Source organism: Ailuropoda melanoleuca, chromosome 7 (assembly GCF_002007445.2).
Source record: "Ailuropoda melanoleuca isolate Jingjing chromosome 7, ASM200744v2, whole genome shotgun sequence".
Classification (NCBI taxonomy): Eukaryota; Metazoa; Chordata; class Mammalia; order Carnivora; family Ursidae; genus Ailuropoda; species Ailuropoda melanoleuca.
The window spans coordinates 86,729,024-86,750,206 of NC_048224.1; the positions used below are offsets into that span (position 1 = coordinate 86,729,024).

The 21,183-nt window shown below is 46.6% G+C and overlaps 1 long non-coding RNA gene across 1 annotated transcript; it reads left to right on the forward strand.

The window, feature by feature from the left end:
- The first annotated feature begins 10,551 nt into the window (after positions 1-10,551).
- Positions 10,552-20,667, forward strand: LOC117802955. The gene is made up of 3 exons (XR_004626437.1): positions 10,552-10,665; positions 10,911-11,027; positions 20,543-20,667. It is a non-coding gene; the product is annotated as an uncharacterized LOC117802955 (long non-coding RNA).
- The last annotated feature ends 516 nt before the right edge of the window (positions 20,668-21,183 follow it).

Sequence of the window (21,183 nt, forward strand, 5' to 3'; positions counted from 1 at the left end):
GAGAGAGATAGCAGGGCAGGGACGGGGCAGAGGGAGAGATGGAATCTCAAGCAGGCTCCATGCTGTGTGTGGAACCTGACGCAGAGCTTGATCTCATGACCCTGAGATCATGACCTGAGCCAAAACCAAGAATCAGATGCTTAAGGAACTGAGCCACCCAGATGCCCCTAGAATGCTTTTAATTGCTCGATTCCTCAAGCCATGCACTGTTGTTTCCTTACTTAGATGAAGTAATTTATTTAAGGCAAGTAACACAGTTCTGGACACATGATAGGTATGTACCACTATCATTTTTCTTTTAGTTTTTTTTGTTTGTTTGTTTACCTATGGCTATACTTTGAAACAAGTATTGCATCTCGGAGTGTCAACACCTCACTAAAAACCATACTAGGAATCAATTTCAGGGTGGGGGAAGTATTTTCAACTCCTAGCCATGTATAACCTATCTAGGTGAGTTTTCATATTTAAACCCTGGAAATCATTTCATACTGACACTTGAATAAATGATTTGAGATTCTCACTTCAGGGGCACCCTTGTCCTCAGCTCCTGCTTAAGAACAAATAGAAAATATTCTATCTCAAAAGTTTCAGAACAATCAGCATACGAAGGGATATCAGAACAAAACTAAACACTTTATACAGATATGTCGACATTTTTGGGAATTCACAGCTACAACCTAGAGTTCCGGGTATAGACCCCTCCCCCCACTTGCTGAAGAGCCTCCGCTTTGGTAGGTGCCCCCAGACATCTGGGCCCTGTGGGCATCCTAACCACAGCCCTCTTCGAGCTCACTCGGCACACAGACTGCTCTGCTCTCCTCACAGGCCAGCTCCAAATGGGCACATATCCAGGGGCCATAGTCAAAACCTTATTGTATTTGGCCTCCGGAAAGTTTTTACTGGACTCTGAAGCACTATTCCCAGTTTGTCTGCCTTGGGAGTTGTGTCCATTTTGACTGTTCTTACCACCTCCCTAGAAATTATTCTCTCCAGGTGAGCTTACCTTAATGCATCTCCTTGGGACGTGGCTCTGCTCCCCAGAGGTTCACAGTCACAGGCCCCACCTTAGAGTCCGGCCTTCTGTCACATTGTGGGGATTGGGCAAGAGTCCAAATGCAGGCCATGTACCACATGTCTAAGTGTTTAAACATTATAAAGCAAGTTTATGAACTGTTAAGTAAACTATGTTCTGTGCTCCTACCTTGGCAAATATATCTCCTGTCAATGCCATCCAGGCACAGACCCTCGGGAACATACCTGTGGTGGAACAAAGTAATGTGGACTGACTCATAGCAATGAGGGAGACACCACACCCCATGGGGAACCAAGGGACATCTCAATCAGGGTCAGCAAGGGCCTAGTAGAGATCTGGGCTTATGATGGGTGACTGGGGGAGGGTTCAAGAAGGCCTGGCTTAGCTCTGGGTTAAATGGATGCTCTAAGGAGGTGGGGGTAGTCCTGAGACTGGGTATTTAACAAAGTGGGCAAGAGCTATGATGGGTAAAAAAAACAGCAGTCTCATTAGCCAGGATAGGGGGATAATGGTCATGCTGCGGTTTGAATAAGTTCCTTGATTTTTTCTTTTTTTAGATTTATTTGTTTATTTATTTATTTTTAGAGACAGAGAATCTAAACCAGACTTTCCACTGAGAGTGGAGCCCAACTCGGGGCTCCATCTCATGACCCTGAGACCATGACTCGAGCCAAAATCAGGGTTGCTTAATGGATTGAGCCACCCAGGTGCCCCAGTAATGTTCTTAATTTGGTCTGTGCTCACACATGACTCTCAAGGAGGTCTTGGTTTTCCCTTGCTCTATCACGGGCACACTGTGGCCTGTCTGTTGCTTGTGTTCTGTGAGATTGTTTATGCTCTGTTGGAGGACACCCCCGCTCCCCTGGGTGCCAAGGCCAGTTCCTGGTGATACCAAGCTTAGCTGATGGGGCTCTGCTGCCTTTCTCTTTCTCTTCTCATTTCTCCCTCAACAAGGAGGACCAGGGTTGAATGCAGACATCCTGGACTCCTCAGTGTTCTGTGCCAGAGCACAGCAGGGGGAGTGGAGCCTTCTCCACTCCCCTTCTCCTCCCATTCCTGGCTTCTTCCCAGCCGTACTCAGGAACACGCACATCCCACCCCACACATCCACACTGACCCAGGGCCACCCCTTGGGCCTCGCCATCTGCATGATGGCAGGGAGGGGCATCCTCAGGAGGGTGAAATCAGAGAAGAGGCCCCCCCATAGGCCTGGGAAGCAGGCTCCAGGAAATTCCGGGGTCTTGGGTACCTGGAATATAATCTAGTCATGGCTCCAGGGGGGCTCGTTCCCTCAGTTCTGCAGACTTCTCACCTCGTGGGGAAGGGCACGGTCAGCAGAGGGTCAGAGGGAGCCTGCTTGCCCAGGTCTCAGATGGTCTACCTCTAATTGTTGACTTTCCACCTTGACCCATTCATTACAGTGACCTCCCTTGTCCAGCAGGACTTCTGCTTCCGGTCTCTTCCAGCTGGCCCGCTTCTGTTTCTCTCGAGCCATCGTGTGAGACAGTCACTCAGCCCACATACCCAAACTGATGGGAAGGGCAAAAACCACTCAGTATTCAAAGCTATGAGTCTAGTCCCTCGACTTTTTCATAGAAAGATAGAAATATATACAAAGTTGCTTAAAATTCACGTTTGTGTAAATGGCCGAACTCTGTAGGAGTGAAAATATGTCCCTCGTGTGCCAAGATTTGCAAAGTTCAGTGACTGGTGGGTCAAATTTCCTGAGAAGCCAAACTAACTAGTTTACTAATTCTATCCTCCTTAGAAACAGAGTTAACATTTCCAGAACTAGTTTCTGTAGTGTATTTTGGTTCTCATCGAAGAATATTTGGCATTCCTCTCTCAATTCTTACTTTTCCAAAGAGGAATGTCTTTCCTCATTATTCTAGTAAGTAAGAAATGTGACCTCTGGGTTCTGTGCTCAGAGAATCCTCCTTCAGGCGATAATGACCTCAGGTGGTGAGACTTTAGGACGTTGGAATTAAAGGTTTGTAAACATGGCACAGAGGTTACAGGTATAGACGTTGGTATACAGCTGACTCCCTGAGAACGGACATCTTGCTTTACCCTTCCAGTATCTTCTGGCATGGAAACCCCATGTCTTCAAACATAGAAATTATAAAATCACAGTCCTTATCTGTTTGGGCCCATTTTACAAGAGATCTTCTTTTTATCACCTGGAATTGTATATTTTTACATTTCTTAGGCTTATACAAAATAATATTTGTGCCTTCTTTCAAGTACCAGTACTTAAAACAACTTCATCTTGCCATTAATCTGCTTAGTGAAGCTTTTGAGCACTATATGTATGCATTTCCTTCCTTGATTTTCTTCTGCCTGTTCCTCCCTTCCTTCCATGAGTAGGACCAATGAAGAGGGTAGGTTTGGAGTCGGCCTTTCCGTTGAATTTTAACCCTATCATTTGTTAACCAGGTGGTCACGTACTTCAGTTGAACCTTCCCTCCCCCATAAAATAGGGGAGATAACACTAGTTATTTTATAGGGAGGTTGTGCGGACTGTATGAATGGCGCTCAGAATGATGTCTGGCACACTGTAAACATTCAATACATATAAACATTGATTTTTTCCCCCACGGTATTTAATAAGTGCCCACTATTGATAAAGCACTGTGTGAAATGGTGAGGACAAGGTAATGAAGCAGATGTATTCCTTATTCTCTGGGAGCTTACAGTATAGAGATGGGAGACAGGTGAGTAAATAAGTGGGCATGGTAGGATGGGAGTTGAAATTGCCATGGGGTGACCAGGTGGAACCCCTACCCAGTTTTGAGAAGTCAGGGAAGGCTTTCCAGGGCTGATGTCTCCGCTGACACCAAAAAGGTGGATAGGAACCAACAAGGTGATGTGGGTTCTGATGAGGCCTTCCAAGAGATGGGAACAGCATGTGCAAAGTCCCAGAGGCAAGGAAGACCAGGGCAGCTGCACTGCTGCAATTCAACCTCCTCAAGCCGTTGACGCACTAAGGAAGACTGAAAAGAAATGAACCAACTTTATTTTTCTGCATCCTTATTCTTTTGAGTTTGTCTCTGTTTCTCAGAGGTCTCAAGTGGAACCCAGAATCATTGCATCTTGTGTAGAGTGGCTAATGTGATCCTATTTCTTTGAGCTAACTTCAGATGGTGTGTGCTCACCTCTTCCCTGACCTGCCCTCCACCATCAGCTCCCCTTTGGGTCTTGTTCAGGATTCTCCATCTCTGGATTTACCCCTTCCGGGGAATATGTGTTTTAGCTTCTTTTACCCTTTTAGACTTCATCTGTTGTTTTAGATTTACTTCCTTCCCATTTTATGACATCTTAGATTTCCCTCTCATTTTTCTGGTTGTTCTTCGTGCTTTCAACTGATGGCCACTCTAAGGTCTCATCAGTTCATTTCATTTTTCTGTTCCATCAGTCACTGAAGCATTAGCATTTATTTAATCTCCAAAATAGCCTTTGGCCTTTTCTTTCACACTAAGCATCCCCCTTGCTATATGATGCTTTTGCTAGGATTTAGCTTATTTTTAAGGTGCTCTTGGCCAAGATATCAAAGTTGACATTACAATAAAAATGCCACATGATTTTGACAAACATGCTTTGCTGAGCTTAAATAAATAATTTCTATTGGGTATTTCAATGGGGTCCAAGATACTCAGGTACTTGAAATGAACTTAGAGACTGGTTCAAAACTGCATATGTCAGATATATTAGAAAACTCTTTTTTTTCTTTTAAAGATTTTATTTATTTACTTGACAGAGAGACAGCCAGCGAGAGAGGGAACACAAGCAGGGGGAGTGGGAGAGGAAGAAGCAGGCTCATAGGGGAAGAGCCTGATGTGGGGCTCGATCCCAGAACGTCGGGATCACGACCTGAGCCGAAGGCAGACGCTTAATGACTGAGCCACCCAGTCATTAGAAAACTCTTAATCCTAATTTTGATATTTCCACCCACCACACTTCCCAATCGTGATAACAGAAGTTAACAGATTTCCTACACTTTCAATCTGTTAGATGCTTTACTGAATGAGGGCGAGCACCATTTCATTTAGTTCTTGTTAAAAATCTACAAGGTGGATACTCTTATTGTCCCCTTTTCACAGATTAGATTTTGTGCGTTTGGCTCTCTGCCCAGTGTCACACACATGGCGGGAATCAAGCCCTCTCCTGGAGCCTGTGCGCTCACTCACTGTGCTCTGTGGCCAGGTGGCCTTGAAGTCATAAAGGAGTAAGTGAAGGGGAAGCTGGAGATCTTGGCTAGCAGTCAGGCTGGCAGTGTGAATTCATTGTCTTTCTTCCTTTCTTTCTCTTTCTTTTTCTTTCTTTCTTTCTTTCTTTCTTTCTTTCTTTCTTTCTTTCTTCCTTTCCTTTCCTTTCCTTTCCTTTCCTTTCCTTTCCTTTCCTTTCCTTTCCTTTCCTTTCCTTTCCTTTCTTTTTTAAGATTTATTTAGAGAGAGATTTATTTATTTTGAGAGAGAGAGCTAACAAGCAAGTGGGGGAAGGGGCAGAGGGAGAGAGACTCTCAAGCTGACTCCCCAATGAGAGTGGAGCCCAATGCAGAGCTCGATCCCATGACTCTGAGACCATGACCTGAGCCAAAACCAAGCACTGGACGCTTAGCCGACTGAGCCACCCAGGCGCCCCAGCAGTGGGATTTGTCACTCGTCTGGGATTTCTAATTCCGATGCCCTGTCACTCATGTTAGCTAGAACAAAATTGCAGCTCATTCCTTTCTGCTGACATGCAGCATCTCCAGGCCAATTAATTTTTTTAGAGTGATATTAGTATTGTGTTTAAGATTTGCAAAATGTGTCCTTCCCTTTGAAGACATGCATGTTGAAATGATGTAATGTCTGGGATTGGCTTCAAAGTAATTCCTTCTGGTGGGATCTATAAAGAAAACACGATTGGTTGTGATGGTTGTAATGGGGCATCTATTGAAGTAGATGGTGTTCATTTTACTCCACTCTATATTTTTGTGTGTATTGGAAACTTGTCATGATAACATTTCTGAGTTACTTCACTCGCCTCCTGTGAGGATATCATTGCTCCTCAATTTCCCTGGTGAATTGTATTTCACTTTCTTTATTAGAAGCTCATATAAAGATCACCAGTCGTTTAAGAGAGGCATTTATTTCGGCATCTTCCTTGTGGACCTTCCTTTCACTTTTCTGTGATAAGCCTTTTAAGAAGCTTGGTTATTATAATGTATATTTTCCTTAATCCTCCACCCATCCATTTTCTTGTTAAAGCAGAATTTGACTGCTGACACCGTCTTTTCCCCAAGGGTCTCTTCTCTTCAATTCTCTAACACACTTTTTTCTTTACGGGTAGATTTTGTTCATGCAGTTAATTATGACATGATTTTGGTACAATTTTTCGGCAGGATTCCTTTTTGAGAGAGACTGTAGTGCTCCAAGTTTTAGATGAATGCTAATTCTTTTTCACTATTATGAGACCCAAGTGATATGATGTGTCTTCTCTATGACACAGGCTTCTATTAAGTAAGTTTTATTAAAACAGAGCTCGGGTTGAATGAGGTTTCGCCTGTTTATTTGTGCTTCACTCTCTAGTTCATCAATAAAAAATTATTAAGTTCCTACACCCCTGGAGTATTACAAAGAACAATTTACTGCCTTAAATACTAATGTGTTTGTAGGGCTTCTATAAAACACTATTTTTTAAAAATTGTGTAATACTGAAACTGAATTTGGAACATAGCCAGCATGGACTGAATTATATTCTTAGGGATCATGAAGTTCCAATTTCTTCTTATATAGTATGCACTAAAAAATGTGATTAGGAAGAGAGGATTTATTTGTTCGTTCACTCAACAAATATTTATTGAGGGCCTAGCGTGTGCAAATATTTTCCCAAGTCTAGGGATCCTTTGCCAAATAGATGAATTTCCCTGTCCACGTGTAGTTTATATTCTACCGGAGGAGACAGGTAACAAAGAAAATAAAGTTTATACAAAGCATATCAGACAGTAACGAGTAGGCAGAACCGAAGTAGGGAAGGGAAGAAACAGCACGAGTTGCGAAGTTAGAAAAGGCAGGCAGAAGAGGCCTCTCTGAGAGCTGGCTTTTGAGTGAGAACTGAGAGAATAGGGGGTTCACCTGGGGGAGACTTGGGGTCAGAGCAGGACGCAGGAGCTGCCTGGCTGGGGTGGCAACAGCAATCCATCTTTCTTTCTTTTTTTTTTTAAGTACACCCAAAAACGTTGAGTCAAGCGAAAAGTGATAAATGAAACAATAAAAAAAAACCACTCAAAACAAAAAATTTTCCATTGGAAGCATGTGAACATGAATACGAGGTTTTGGCACCATCTCACTGCGATTACTTTTACCCCCTGTTTGTGTAATCATGTGGACGTGAGTGAAGTCACGCGGGGTGGGGGGCAGTGTGGCTGGGGCGGAGCCGCGCAAGGGAGAAAGGCAGGCGGTGGGCCCTAGGGGCTGCCACACGGGGGCTGGGCGGTGGGGTCAGGCGAGGGTTGGCTCTTACTCTAAGAGGAGAAACAAAACCTAACACCTCAACAGAAGGACTCCGGCTGCTGTGTTAAGACTGTAGGAGAGCTGGGCAAGGTTGACTCTTTAGGTTTCCGGGATGGTGATAAAGGTGAGAGGACGATGGTGAGAAGGGGTTGGACTCTGGAGGCATTTTGGGAGTAGGGCTGACGTTCTGTGCCGATGGCTGGGGCGTGGGGTGGGAGCGGGAGTGGAGTCAGGGATGCACTAGCGTATTTGGCCAGAGCAGCTGAAAGTGGGAGTCACCCTTCACTGAGCCAGGAAGGCCTGGAGAGGAGTGGCTTTGAGAATGATCAGGAGAGTGGTTTGGACGTTTTAAATTGGAGAGAGCTATCAGACATCCAAGTGGAGATGTCCATCAGATCTATGGTTTAAAGTTCAGAGGGGAAACTGGATTGGATAAAAATTTGGGAGCCTCTTTTGCCACCAGTGGCTTCTAGAACGTTCATAAATTAAATGAGGGCCCCCAGGTAAAAATCTTAGAAACATCTTTTATAGCCTCATTAATTGCCAAAAATCCTATTGCTGTTTTTTTTTTTTTTTAAGATTCAATTTATTTATTTGAGAGAGAGGGAGAGAATGAGCAGTGGGGAGGGGCAGAGGGAGAGAGAGTAGGAGAGAGAGAGAGCAGCAGACTCCCTACCCAGCAGGAAGCCTGATGCAGGGCTCGATCCCAGCACCCGGAGATCAGGAGCCAAAGGCAGAGGCTTAATCAACAGAACCATCCAGGTGCCCCTCTGTTGCTGTTTAGAACGGAAAAGGATGGAAAAGGGAAAAAAGAGAGAGAGAGAAAAGAAAAAGGCTTTGACATCAGACAGACCTGTTGGAATCCTGCTCTACCACATAATATGGCTGGGTGACTGTGAGAAAGTAACTCAACTTCTCTGAGCGGCTCCTTTAGAAAAAATGGCAATTAGGCTGTACGTCTCCAGAGCTGTGTGAGGCTAAAATCTGATAATGGATAAACCTGTACGAGCTGAAAGACATTAGCTTTTCCTCCTGATACTGACTGCTTTATATAGCAAAGTGGCTCAGCAGGGGTGAGGAGGTTATCTCTGGGGAGGGGGGCAATGCACTCTGGGGTGAGGAAGATGCATGGGGAGAGTGTGGAGGGAAGAGCTGGCCCCTCACTTGCCACCCTCTGCACAGTGTGTTGCCACGTCCCACCATGTATGTGTTAAGTTGAATTCTTTCCCATTTCGTGTAACTTGGCTATTTAAATGTAGGGACTGTTTTTGGCATTTTAAATATTTAAAATTATACATGGTTTCTAGGGAAATCCCAAAGGCATTAAAGGTTTTGCCTGCAGAGACGAGTCCTGAATATTGAAGAGCATCTTTCTTCAGAAACTGATATGGCCAAGTCCAGCCAGCGGTGGTAAAGGATGACAGTCAGGACCCTGGAACCAGAGTATTCCGCCCCATTAATTTAATAAGGAGATCTCTTTGCCGGCCACCAGTAAAATCTCCTATTAATGTAAAAACACTGCATTTGTTTTCCTTACGTGAACTTGAAGTTTAGCAGTCTTGAGTCTCCAAGTGGTGTGACTGCTGACTGAGGGGTCCGCACAGTGGAAGCAGATGGAGAGGGGGTCGGATGTGTTTACCCCCACCCCAGAGTGGTTCTCTCTCTGATGGCATCCCTTTTTTGGCAAAATCACACAGGTCCTGTCACTCTGCCTGCTTCTCAGCCTCTTTCTTGAGCTCCAGGAACACCGTGAACTCTGAACCTGGAAGAGCCTCCCCTCCGTCCTGCCCCCTCTGAATGGGTTCTCCCAGCTGCTGGAGTTCTGACTCTGTTTATGTATTTTTTTTTAATTTTATTTTATTTAAATTCCATTAATTAACATACAGTGTATCAGAGGTAGAGGTCAGTGATTCATCAGTTGCATATAACACCCAGTGCTCATTCCATCATGTGCCCTCCTTAATGCCCATCACCCAGTGACCCCATCCCCCCACCGCCTCCCCTCCAGCAACCCTCAGTTTGTTTCCTATGATTCAGAGTCTCTCATGGTTTGTCTCGCTCTCTGATTTCATTTTATTTTATTTTTCCCTCCCTTCCCCTATGACCTTCTGTTTTGTTTCTTAAAGTCCATATATGAGTGAAATCATATGATAATTGTCTTTCTCTGGTTCACTTATTTTGCTTAGTATAATACCCTTTAGTTCCATCCACATTGTTGAAAATGGTAAGATTTCATTTTTTGATGGCTGAGTAGTATTCCATTGTATATATACACCACATCTTCTTTATCATTCATCTGTCGATGGACATCTGGGCTTTTTCCATAGTTTGGCTATTGTGGACATTGCTGCTATAAACATTGGGGTGGGGGTCCCTTCAGATCACTACATCTGTATCTTTGGGGGTAAATACCCAGTAGTGCAATTGCTGGGTTGTAGGGTAGCTCTACTTTCAACTTTTTGAGGAACCTCCATACTGTTTTCCAGAGTGGCTGCACCAGCTTTGCATTCCCACCAACAGTGTAGGAGGGCTCCCCTCTCTCTGCATCCTTGCCAACATTTGTCATTTCCTGACTTGTTACTTTTAGCCATTCTGACTGGTGTGGTTTTGATTTGTATTTCCCTGATGCCGAGCGATGTTGAGCACTTTTTATGAGCTATTTTTATGTCTTCTTTGGAGAGATGTCTGTTCATGTCTTCTGCCCGTTTCTTGACTGAATTATTTGTTTTTTGGGTGTTGAGTTTGGTAAGTTCTTTACAGATCTTGGATACTAGCCCTTTATCTGATTTAGACATTTGCAACTACCTTTACCCATTCCTTAGGTTGTCTTTTGGTTTTGTCGACTGTTTCCTTTGCTGTGCAAAAGCTTTTTATCTTGATGAAGCCCCAATGGTTCATTTTTGTTTCTGTTTCCCTTGCCTTTGTTTAACAACACCCTGTGCCCAGACCCCCACCAGCCCTGAGTGACCTGAGGAAAGGATGGGTTTACAATGGATCTTTTTCCTGTCCTCCCAGAGGGTACGTACCCTGAAGCCACAGCCTGCATGGACAGCGTTGCGTGCCCAGAGAAATCTGTGCCTTGTTCCACTGGATCCTGCCATCACAATCCTCCCAGGTCACGTGACATTTTCACTGCAGGTGACTGACATCATCTTCGGAGACTCAGTGGCGGTTTTCCTTGTGGCTTTAGCACTGTATAAGGGGACGCACACTCATGATTTTTAAAAATCACGATTACCTTTCTCTGACTATAAAAGTAATGTTTGTACATCTAGGCAGATCCGGGTTTTCTGGGTCCTAAAGTGTACCAATTTAGGGGGACATCTTTAAGGAAAAGAATAAAAAATTATGAATACAGACTTACTCATGACTTGATTTTGCAGGGGCCCACGCAAGTGAGAAGCCCAAAGTTCACACTTAGCGTCACATCGAATCTACCCATGAGGCCCCCTCCAGAAAATTGAGAAGCCAAACCACCTTCAACCCCACTTCCTCAGAGGGTACGTTAACCCTTTTCTATTTTTAAGTAATAGCTTTATTGAGATATAGCTCACATACCATACAATTTACCTGAAGTATACAATTTAGTGGGTTTTGTGTATTCACAGTTTTGCCACCATCACTGCAATCCATTTTAGAACATTTTTATCATCCCAAAGAGAAACCTTGTACCCGTTAGCAGTCACTAGCCACTTCCCCCAACATACCTAGCGAGGCCACCACGAATTTACTTTCCCTCTTGGTGGACTTGCCTGTTCTGGATAGTTTCTATAAATGGAATCACACAGCATGTGGTCTTTGTGACTGGCTTCTTGCATTCAGCATCGTGTTTTCAAGATTCATCCACTTTGTAGCTTGTATCAGAACTGCATTTTTTATTGTTCAATAATAGTACGCTGTATGGACATACCGTATTTTTTTTAAATCCCCTGGTGGCACAATTGATGAAGTCCTTAAAGAAGGGGAAAATGCAGCCTTTTATTTATTTATTTAGTTATTTATTTAATTTTTTAAAAAAGATTTTATTTATTTATTTCACAGAGAGAGAGAGACAGCCAGTGAGAGAGGGAACACAAGCAGGGGGAGTGGGAGAGGAAGAAGCAGGCTCCTAGCGGAGGAGCCTGATGTGGGGCTCAATCCCAGGACTCCAGGATCACGCCCTGAGCCAAAGGCAGACGTTTAACGACTGCGCCACCCAGGCGCCCCAAAATGCAGCCTTTTAAATGCCATCCTGAGCCTTTCCTCTCCGGTTTCTTCCCTTTCTTGCCCCCTCTCCAGGCTCTGGAGATTAACAAAGAGGCAGAGCGGGGGAACCAGGAGTCTTTATGACCAATGTTACCTGGAGTTCATAGCTCACGGGCCCAAGACAGGCCCTGTCTGTGGGGGATGGGCTGGGATGCAGTCGCCATTCCTCTGCTGCAGGTGGGATTTGCCCAAGGGCATGGGCCAGCCCCAGGCCATTCCTGGACCACAGTCTCTTTTTGCATACATTCGAATTCTGGGAAGATGGAGAAGACTACACGCCTGGAGGAACGCTTGACAGGCTGGCGGCTTGCTGTTGGGCTCTGTCTTTGGCTTCACCACTGAACCTCAAGTTATGCCCCAGGCTTGGGGGCTGGAGTAGGGAGCTCGGGCTTGTGGAGGGTGCTGGCGCTATTATTAGAAGGCCAGCGGGCTGGAAGTTGCTGACTCTTAGAGGCCTCCCTGGCCTGAAAGACACTGGAGACCTTCGGAGCAGCTGCCTTTTTGCTGTTTAGTATGGAAAAGGCTTTTCCTCTACTCTCTTGGTACTGCCGATCTCTGTGTCCTAGTGGCTAACTCAGGAAACACTGCCCCAGCCAGTGGCTGGGTCCCAGGGAATCCTGAGGGGGCTGGACGAATCCTGAGCATAGCCCCTGGCTGGTCGAACAAACTCAAATACACTTGTCACAAGACAAGCCAATGACTCAAGAGATGGTGGTTTGAAGAGAGACTTTTATTTGGGCAGCTGGGGGAGGTGGCAGTTCAAATCTTAACAACTGACCTCTCCATGCGCAAGATGGACACTGGAGTTGTATAGGGAGGTCCAAGGGTACGTGCAAGGGAGCAGGCGGAGGGCACGTGATCGTGGGTAGGGGTGGGGGGTGGTTGGTGACTGATCACGGGTAGGGAAGGGGACATCTGGGGTGTTTGGTCTTCTAGGTAATTCTGCCTCTATTAGGGCTTTTCTGGCCTGGTCATTGTAGAACATCTTTGTCAATGCTTTGAGAAAATGAGATAAGAAATAAGCACAGTAGGTTTCAGTGGGAGCTTGAGTTAAGTGGGTTTGTCTATTCCTGGCTTTAACTGTTGGGGCCTATAGCCGAGCAGCAAAGCTCACTGACATTAGGTCTGGGCTGGGCCTGAGAAATAAATTAACCAAAACATACAGATTTCATTTGATGTTAATATTTTACATGGCAGGGGAGCCTTCAGAGGAAAGACATGAAGACCCAAAGAAGTGGATAGCTTATGTAGCAATTCAACAAAGAATGATAAATCGTGGAGCTATGCCAAGACGAAGTTTGGGTTAGTGGCGATAAATTGTGGGAAAATGACTGGAACTATGTGGGGGGGAACTAATGGAAGATAAGGATTATTTTAGTAGGTTTGTTTGTACAGATTTATTTCAACTTCAACTCCCAGTCTTTTGTGGTAAGAATGTTCTCTTCCTGGGCCACGGAGGGCACTTTTCTCCAGGGAAATTATGTCCTGATTTGAGGTAGAAAGGATCAGATCAAAGAGGTCTTCCTGCATGTGTTTTTTCTCAAGTGTCTTCAGCTCAAAATAATCAATATACCAAAGTGGCATATTTTGGGGGAGCATCGCCTCGTCCCCTATGGTACCAAGGAAGGTTGTGGCCACTGTGGAGAACTGAGCGCTTGCTGTGTGCCGGGCACAATTCTAGGCCCTGGGAAAGAGCTGAGTGATGGTCAAGGACAGTTCTGTAGTAATGGAAGGGGGCTGGACGTGCTGGGGGACATTGGGGAGCTCTCTTCGGAGGGTTTTAGGTGTTGCAGAGAAGCAGGAGCACCAGGGAAGAGGCAGGGGGTGGAGAGCGTAGGAAGTTGGACAGGAGAGCACAGCGGGAGAGGAGGGACCAGGAGCGTGGTTGGATGGAGCCATGCCGAGGACCCACGGGAGCAGGGTCACCGTCCCAGTGTGTGCTTTTCTCCTGCCTGATGGCGTTCTCAAGTAAGCAGAGCTTGCGGGTTACCAGGAGCGGAGACTTGTCAACTAAGATTAGTCAAAAGAGCAGGAAGCTAGTTGACAGGGCATGTGAGGGAGTAATCTTGACTGACCATAGATTTTAATGATTGGCCATGGGATTTAATAAAGGTAAAGGGATAAGTGGATGTGAGGGGTGAAGGCAATGAAGAAACGGTAAGATCAATGGATTTTATTAATTTTTATTTTTAAAAAGATTTTATTTATTTATTAGAGAGAGAGAAAGAGCGTGGGAGGGAGCGGCAGAGGGAGAGGGAGAAGCAGGCTCCCCGCTGAGCAGGGAGTGGGTTGTGGGCTGGATCCCAGAATCCCAGTGTCATGACCTAAGCCGAAGGCAGAGGCTTAACTAACTGAGCCACCCAGGTGTCCCAAGATCAGTGGATTTTAAACTTAAATGCAGATACTAAAATGTAGCAGTGTTCTTCTGTTTGTTTTGGGCACTTCGAGCAATCAGCATAGTTGAAAAAGTGTGGGCTTTGGAGCCACAGAGGTATGAGTTCAGCTTTTCAGCTCAGTAACTTAAGGGAGTCTAACCAAATCTTATGTCTTCATCTGTGAAACAAGGCCCTCGTTCTTCCCTAACCAGGGTTTTGGGAGGTGTCATTTAGAAGACGCCCGGGAAGGGCTGCAGTGTGGGCACTTGCCCATGGGGGCCCTAGTATCCTTTCTAGGCTGGATGCTCCCCATTCCTTCTGAAACAAGCTTCCATGTCCTCACCGGCCAGCACTGAACATATGCAAACGATTATTTAAATCATTTAATAAATTAAATTATTATTCACATTAATAATTATTCGTTGCTAATTGATTAGTCACATAAAGCACACCCTGAAGAGAGTAATTGATGAGAAGCTAGTTTTAAAATAATAAAAAAAGTGTAAGGAGAAGGAAAGGATACAAGGAGAAAAAAAAGACCAGAAAAAAAAATAAAAGTTCAAAGGAGATAAAAGTTACTGAAGAGAAACAGGAAAGGTGTTGAGAAAATCAGATGTAACTTTGCCCAAGGAAGCACGCTAGTCAAGTCCTGTCACTAATTTCTGCGACTCCAGTTCCCATCCCCTTTACCTTTGGGCCCTCCCTCCATTTAGTCTGAAGGGGTAAGAGGCAGGAATGAGGCAACAGGGCTAGTATTCACCAGGTGTTGGACTTCATTCTGATGTGGGGGATAATGGATTTAACCTGAAGGTAAGGTCTTTCCTAAATAAAGGTGGTGGTGGTGGTGGGGGGAGAGTTGTTTGCTCTGCAGGCATTTGCGGTCTGAATGTGGTCGGTAGATTGACCCCTGGGGGCTGCCGTCCACAGTGGAGAGGTATGGATGGCCTAGTTAGGGGGTGCAGAGGGCTCGGCTGGGGGGCAGTTAGGAGGCTCTGATTGGCAGGAGGAGGGGGAATTGCTTGTCATCTGGTGTATTCGGAGTCTGTCAGTCTGGTTCTATCATTCTGTTCCTTTTCCCTTCTTCCCCCTTTATTCCTGGTTTCCTTCAGGGCCTGAGCGTAGCGTGCTTCTTGCAGCCCCAGGGAGATCTCCACAGAAGACGAAGTGTGGGGAGGCGTGTGCCGGGGATGCTGATGATGTTCCAGGGGAGGAGAGGCAGCCATGTTCCATACAGCAGCAAGATGGGCCCATGTCACCCCCAACTCAACCCACCTGCCAAGCCCTCCCCGTCACCTTGCCACCTTCCCCACCCAGCTAGAATAAGAGGCCTGGGTCCCCGGAGCCTGATGTTCCTGCCTCTGGCAGACTGTAGTACTTGGGGTCTTGTGGCTTGGCTTGCAGGCCCCACCCCCTGCAGGGACTGCTCTGACTTACCTCTGCGTCTCTGGACTTAGCACAGGGCCTGTCACTTGGGTCAAGTCAGCTTCAGATTGATCTCAAATCCAAAGGGCTCTCTAGCCTGCATCAGGTTCATGAAATATCCCCCTCCACAGTAATCTGTATCTTTTATAAATGATGTGTTCCAGGGGCTCCCAGTTCTCAGACAACCAGAATATTCACCAGGGAGGATGTCACAGCAGGAGGCTATGTCCCTGGGGTGGAGGTACCGGGGCCCTGGTTACATTCCTTTGTCTCAGCCTGAAGGTCACCTACAGCTTTCGGGCGTGATTCTCGCCCACTCCCGAGGTGGCCACCCTCCAGAATGGCTCCCAGGGGATCTCTTGCTGGTACTCCTGCCTAGTGTAACTTCTCCCCCTTAAGTGCAGGGTGGACTTAGTGACTTATTTCTAATGCACACAATTCAACAAAAGTGATGGGATGTCACTTCTGAGGTGAGGTTACAAATACTGTGACATCTGTCATGCCTGCCCTCTCCTGCTCGCTTTGAGGAAAGCCGGCTGCCATGCCGTGAGCTGCCCCACGGAGGTGCACGTTGCAGTGAGGAACTGAGTCCTGCCAACACCCACAGAGCCAGCCTGGAAGCCAATCCCCAGACTTCGGGTGCCTCAGTCTCCTGCTGAAACCTCGCTGCACTTTGTAAAAGTCGTGAGCAGAGTCCCCCAGCTAAGCTGCGCCTGGATTCCCAGCCCCCAGAGACTGGGTTATAGCAAATGCGTGTTGCTTTAAGCCATTAAATTTGGGGGAAATCTGTTGTGCTGCCATAGATACGAACGCAACTTGCCTGTTTCGCTCCAACACCAGCCTGCTTCTCCCTGATGGAGGCCATTCTCTGGCCCCAGGAATGTGCTCGGCCACGTAAGTGGCAGCCTCGAAGTGCCCTGGAGTTCATGGCTCTGGGAGATGTCAACCAAGGTGTCATGGGAGTCGACAGACTGACGTTCCAGCTGCCTCATCCTTGGGGCACCATTCTATGATGTGTTCTACACAGTCTCTCGGAGGCCACAGACCTGTTACGCAGCTGTCCTGCCTACCAAAATTGGACTTTTTTTTTCCTCCTCAGGTCATTTCTGGGCTTCTTTCTTGAGGGTTATTTAAAAATAAACTTACTGGCAGGATCATGTAACATAAGCAAAGGTTGAAAATACTTTCTGGAATGAGCTGATGGAAATCCATTGCTTCTTTTAAAAGGGTGAGCAGATATAACACTAGCCCTGTGGTTCTCAGTTGGGGGAGCAACTGTGTCCTCCTCCCTCAGAACATCTGGTAATACCTGGAGACATTTTTGATGGTCACAAGTTGGGGGGAGGAAGGTCGTAGGTAGAGGCCAGGGGTGCTGCCGCACATCTCACATGTATAGGACAGAGCCACAGCCGAGGAGCACCCCGCCCCAGGCGCGAAAGGGCTCAGGCTGAGAAGCCCTGAACCCTGCAGCTATCTGAAAATGAGAGTGGGAGGATATGGGTTTATACATAATGCGGTTGACAAATGAAATCGGTTTAGAAGTTAAAGATCAAAGTTTTTTAAAAGGGCAGAAGCTAGGAAGCGTGTTGTGTTTTGGGGAGGCTGCGGAACGCGGTGGTTCGCAGCCTGGCTGTAAAGTCAAATGGGCGGGAGCTGGACTCCAGGGTCTGGACTTTCTTGCTCAGTGACCTTGAGCAAATGACTTGACCTCTCTAAGCATCAGTGTCCTCATTTGTAAAATGGGCCAGCCTCATTGATTGGCGAGAATTAAATGAGGGGAGCATGTAAAGCATGTGGCATAAAGCATAGCCTTCTCCAAGCACCCGATACAGGTCTACCCGGGAGCTACTGTGGGTTTGGTGCCAACCACCATGAGTTTTGGTTTCCCGGCGCATAAAAAAGTTACGTTGATGCCATACTGTAGTCTCTTAAATGTGCAATAGTATTAAATCGAAAAAAACGGTGTGCATACCATCATTAAAAAGTGAGCAAATGCTCGGGGAATAAACAGCCGTACGGATGTGCTCCACCAGGATGCTACCCGATTTCCACGGGCAAATAGAGTGATATCTGTGAAGTGTGATAAAATGAGGTCTGCCTGTAATTGGAAGCAAGCTAGAGCAGCTGCAGGGAAGAACAGGGGCCCGGAATCCAAGCCCAGAGCAGTGAGCAAGGCGAGTGGAGTTCCGTTCCCCAAATGGTTCACTAGCACGGGATCCTCTCTGAAATCCTGCGTGTGAGATCATCACAGAATCTTCCCTACCACCCAGAATTTTGCTGTCTAAATCCCTGCTGGTTTTGGTTTTCATTTTTCCAGAGTTATTTCTCGAATGTAAATAAACAATCCATGGCCGGGGCCTGCGGAGGCCTCCTCACAGAAGCCAGCCTTCTCACCCGGAGCAGTAGTGCAGACAAGGCCGCAGAGCTTGCCCCCCTGCCACGGCCCCTGTGCTCCTTACACGGACGCCTCGGGTTACCTCAGGAAAACGGCCTGCACAAATAAAGCCGCCCAAGCCAAATAAACACTGACCCTTCTTGGTCTAGTATGGAAGGCATGAGGCCTCAGGAGGAGAACGAGGCCTCACAGGCAGGGAGGTCTCCCGGATGCATCTGGTAGTTGGCTCCTGGGACTGACACACACACACACACACACACACAGGGGAACGGGGTGGTGGGGGTGAAGAGGAGGGCAGGACGGGCAGAGAATGTACATGCAAGAGGGAAGTCGTATAGTCTTTTACTGTCTCGTCTTGAAGGTGACATCCATCACATTTGCCGAGTTCTATCTGTTGGAAGCAAGTCACTAAGCCGGCCCACACTCCAGGGCAGGGGACCTCGCCAGGGCGTGCATGCCAGGAGCCATTTTAAGAACAGCTTACCGCGAGTGTGGAATGTGGGACGGAGGCTCGGCGCAGGCCCCGGCGGTCAGAGTGGAGTCAAACAGACCACTCTGCGCCCGCAGGGCCTGGCATCCCTGCATGTCTGCGAGCTTGTGGGGTAACCTACCTTTTCAGAGGATTTACACTGGAGAGAAAGAGCGATTCTGGTCTGGAGGTCCTGGACACGATACCCAGGAATATGGAGTCTCTCTAACCCATACATCAGGCCCATGGTATCTCAAAGCTACTGTAACGCGTCTCCTATGACTGCTGTAGTCAGTGACCACAAACTTGGTGACTTACAGCAACCCAGATTGAGTCCCTTCCGGTTCTAGTAGCCAGAAGCCTGAAGTCAGTTTCAATTGGCTAAAGTCAGATTATTGGCAAGGCTGGTCCCTTCTGGAAGCTCTCGAGAAGAACCTGTTTTCTTGCTTTTCCACCTTCTAGAAGCTGCCTGTATTCCTTGGCTTATGGCCCTTCTACCTCTTATCAGGACTCTGTGAGTGCATTAGCCCAGGATAAGCCCCCGTGTGAAGAACCTTAAACAGACTCACAGCTGCCAAGGCTTTCTGCCAGTTAAAGTTAACATTCACATGTTCCAAGGAGCAGGTCTGGGTAGCTTCCTTGGGCCATTCTGCAGCCTGCCACACTTACATCACAAAATAGCCAATGAACAGGTCCTACTGTCACCATCCAGTGCTATGACCCTTACGTTCTACCTCTGAAATGCCAACTGTGGCCTCTTATGGCTGATCGAATACAGCCTGTTCCTATAAACTGATTGTGCTGTTACTTGCCCGATTGATTGCTCCCAGGTCCGTTCTTGCCCTTTCCCTGCAAACTGCCTTTCCCATACTCCTTTGCCAATGAGGCTGGGTTTGGCCGGTGTGCTGGTGAGAGATTGGAGGGCAGGAGGAAGCAGCCGAGGTGCATCGAACTGAAGCAGGTTAGATGGACCCAACCTGTATTACAGGTCCCATGAGACAGACTCCATCTCCATGGACCCCGCTCTTACTGGGCAGCTCCCGTGGGGATCCAGCTCTCCTGGGGGACACTTCTGCTCTTGAGCTCCAGCCCTTAAAAGGGTGATAGCAGCTTCCTGCTGATACTAATTCCAAGGTGACTTCACCAGCCCCTAGATAGCTCTTCAGCTTTCCCAATACCTTTGTAGTTAATTCCTCTTTATTAAATTCTTTCTAATGGCCCACCAGCTCAGTGCCATCTGTTCTGACTGAGCCCTGAGTGGTACACTGGCTTTCAGGGGTTTTCATATCACCCCAGACTATCTGTTCAACTTTATCTCCCAGATTCCTTTATTCTAGCTAACCCAAACCACATGTTTTCCTTCAAATATACTTGCCTGCTTCAGGAAGTGTATGCTCAAGCCGTTCCTTCTATATGAAATGCCCCTGCCCCCATTTTTGGTTTTGCTTGTCAAAATATTTTGGGTGTTCTTGAGTATCGTTTGAAAATCCTCCCTCGTCCCATGTGCCAATGATGATAGTGCCTGGAATCATCTCTTTTGCTGTGACAGTGCTACAGGCGCATGTGACGCAGGGTCACACAACTGCCTTGCAATGGAGAGGCTTGTTTAGGTCATAAGGCCCCACGGTTTTAGAATCTGCCCAGCATACTTCATAGGTACTCATCAAGTGTGTTGTTTAATCGAACGAATATTGGAATTCTAGTCATGGGCATGACCTACTACCATTGTCTGTTAGATTAAAGAAAGTAATCAGTTTTTATACTATGCTTACTAGTCATTTTTCCCAAGGCTAGAAAAACAAGTCTAATGTTTTAAAATTATGAAACTTCTCTCCATTCTCTTATCTTAGCTGAGTCTCAATTTCCCAGTCAAACAACTAATATCTCTCTCACAGTACACAGTTTTAAATGCATATGAAAATGTAAGCTATTTCTGTCATTATCATGGGTGAAGAGGTTGGCATAGACTATTTTCTTCATCTATTGGCAACTAATCCAATCCATTTGCAACCAGCTTAGCAAAGTCATGTGCCCATCACCTGTGTGATAGGCTGTAGTGATGATGAAATGGGCAGGTGTCTAATCAATTTTTTCTGTTTATGTGAACAGGGGAAATGACTCACAGCAAAGAAACCTGAGCCTGTCACAGATGTAAGACAGTCCGGATTGACCAGGCTATGTAAACCAGACCAGTACAGTGCTGGCAGGCACATAATGACCCAGGTGGGTACCCTTACCTATCAGGTGTCCACGAGCAGGTCAACCACATTGACAGAGCTTGAGGTCCATTCTTCTCTTCATGCTTGGCTTCCCAGGTGCAATTCCAGGTATCCTCAGGGACAGTTACCCACATTCATCAAGAGACAAACAGACCCCTCCCTCTTTAGCTAGAATCATTGACCAGGCAGGGTTCTTCATGATTCCTGAAGGTATGGTCAGCGCTGTCAGTGCCTAATGGCGGGGCCACCAGGTCCAGGGGGCTTCATGGAGATCTTTAAAACTCTGTGGTCTTGTTCCAAGCAGTCTTATATTATTTAAAAAAAAGGCAACAACTTTGTCCTGGAAAAGTTGGAGGCAATCTCTGAGAACATGCTTTCTACCACTTTCTTCCCCTCACAACCAGAGCTTTCTGAAGAGGTGACTAGTTGGTGGCACACCCCCAAACTGAGAAACATCACATCCCGAGATGCAGAGTCTGTGATTTGCTAGGTCACTCTTGCTTGTGGATCTACTTTTGAGGAACAGCTTTT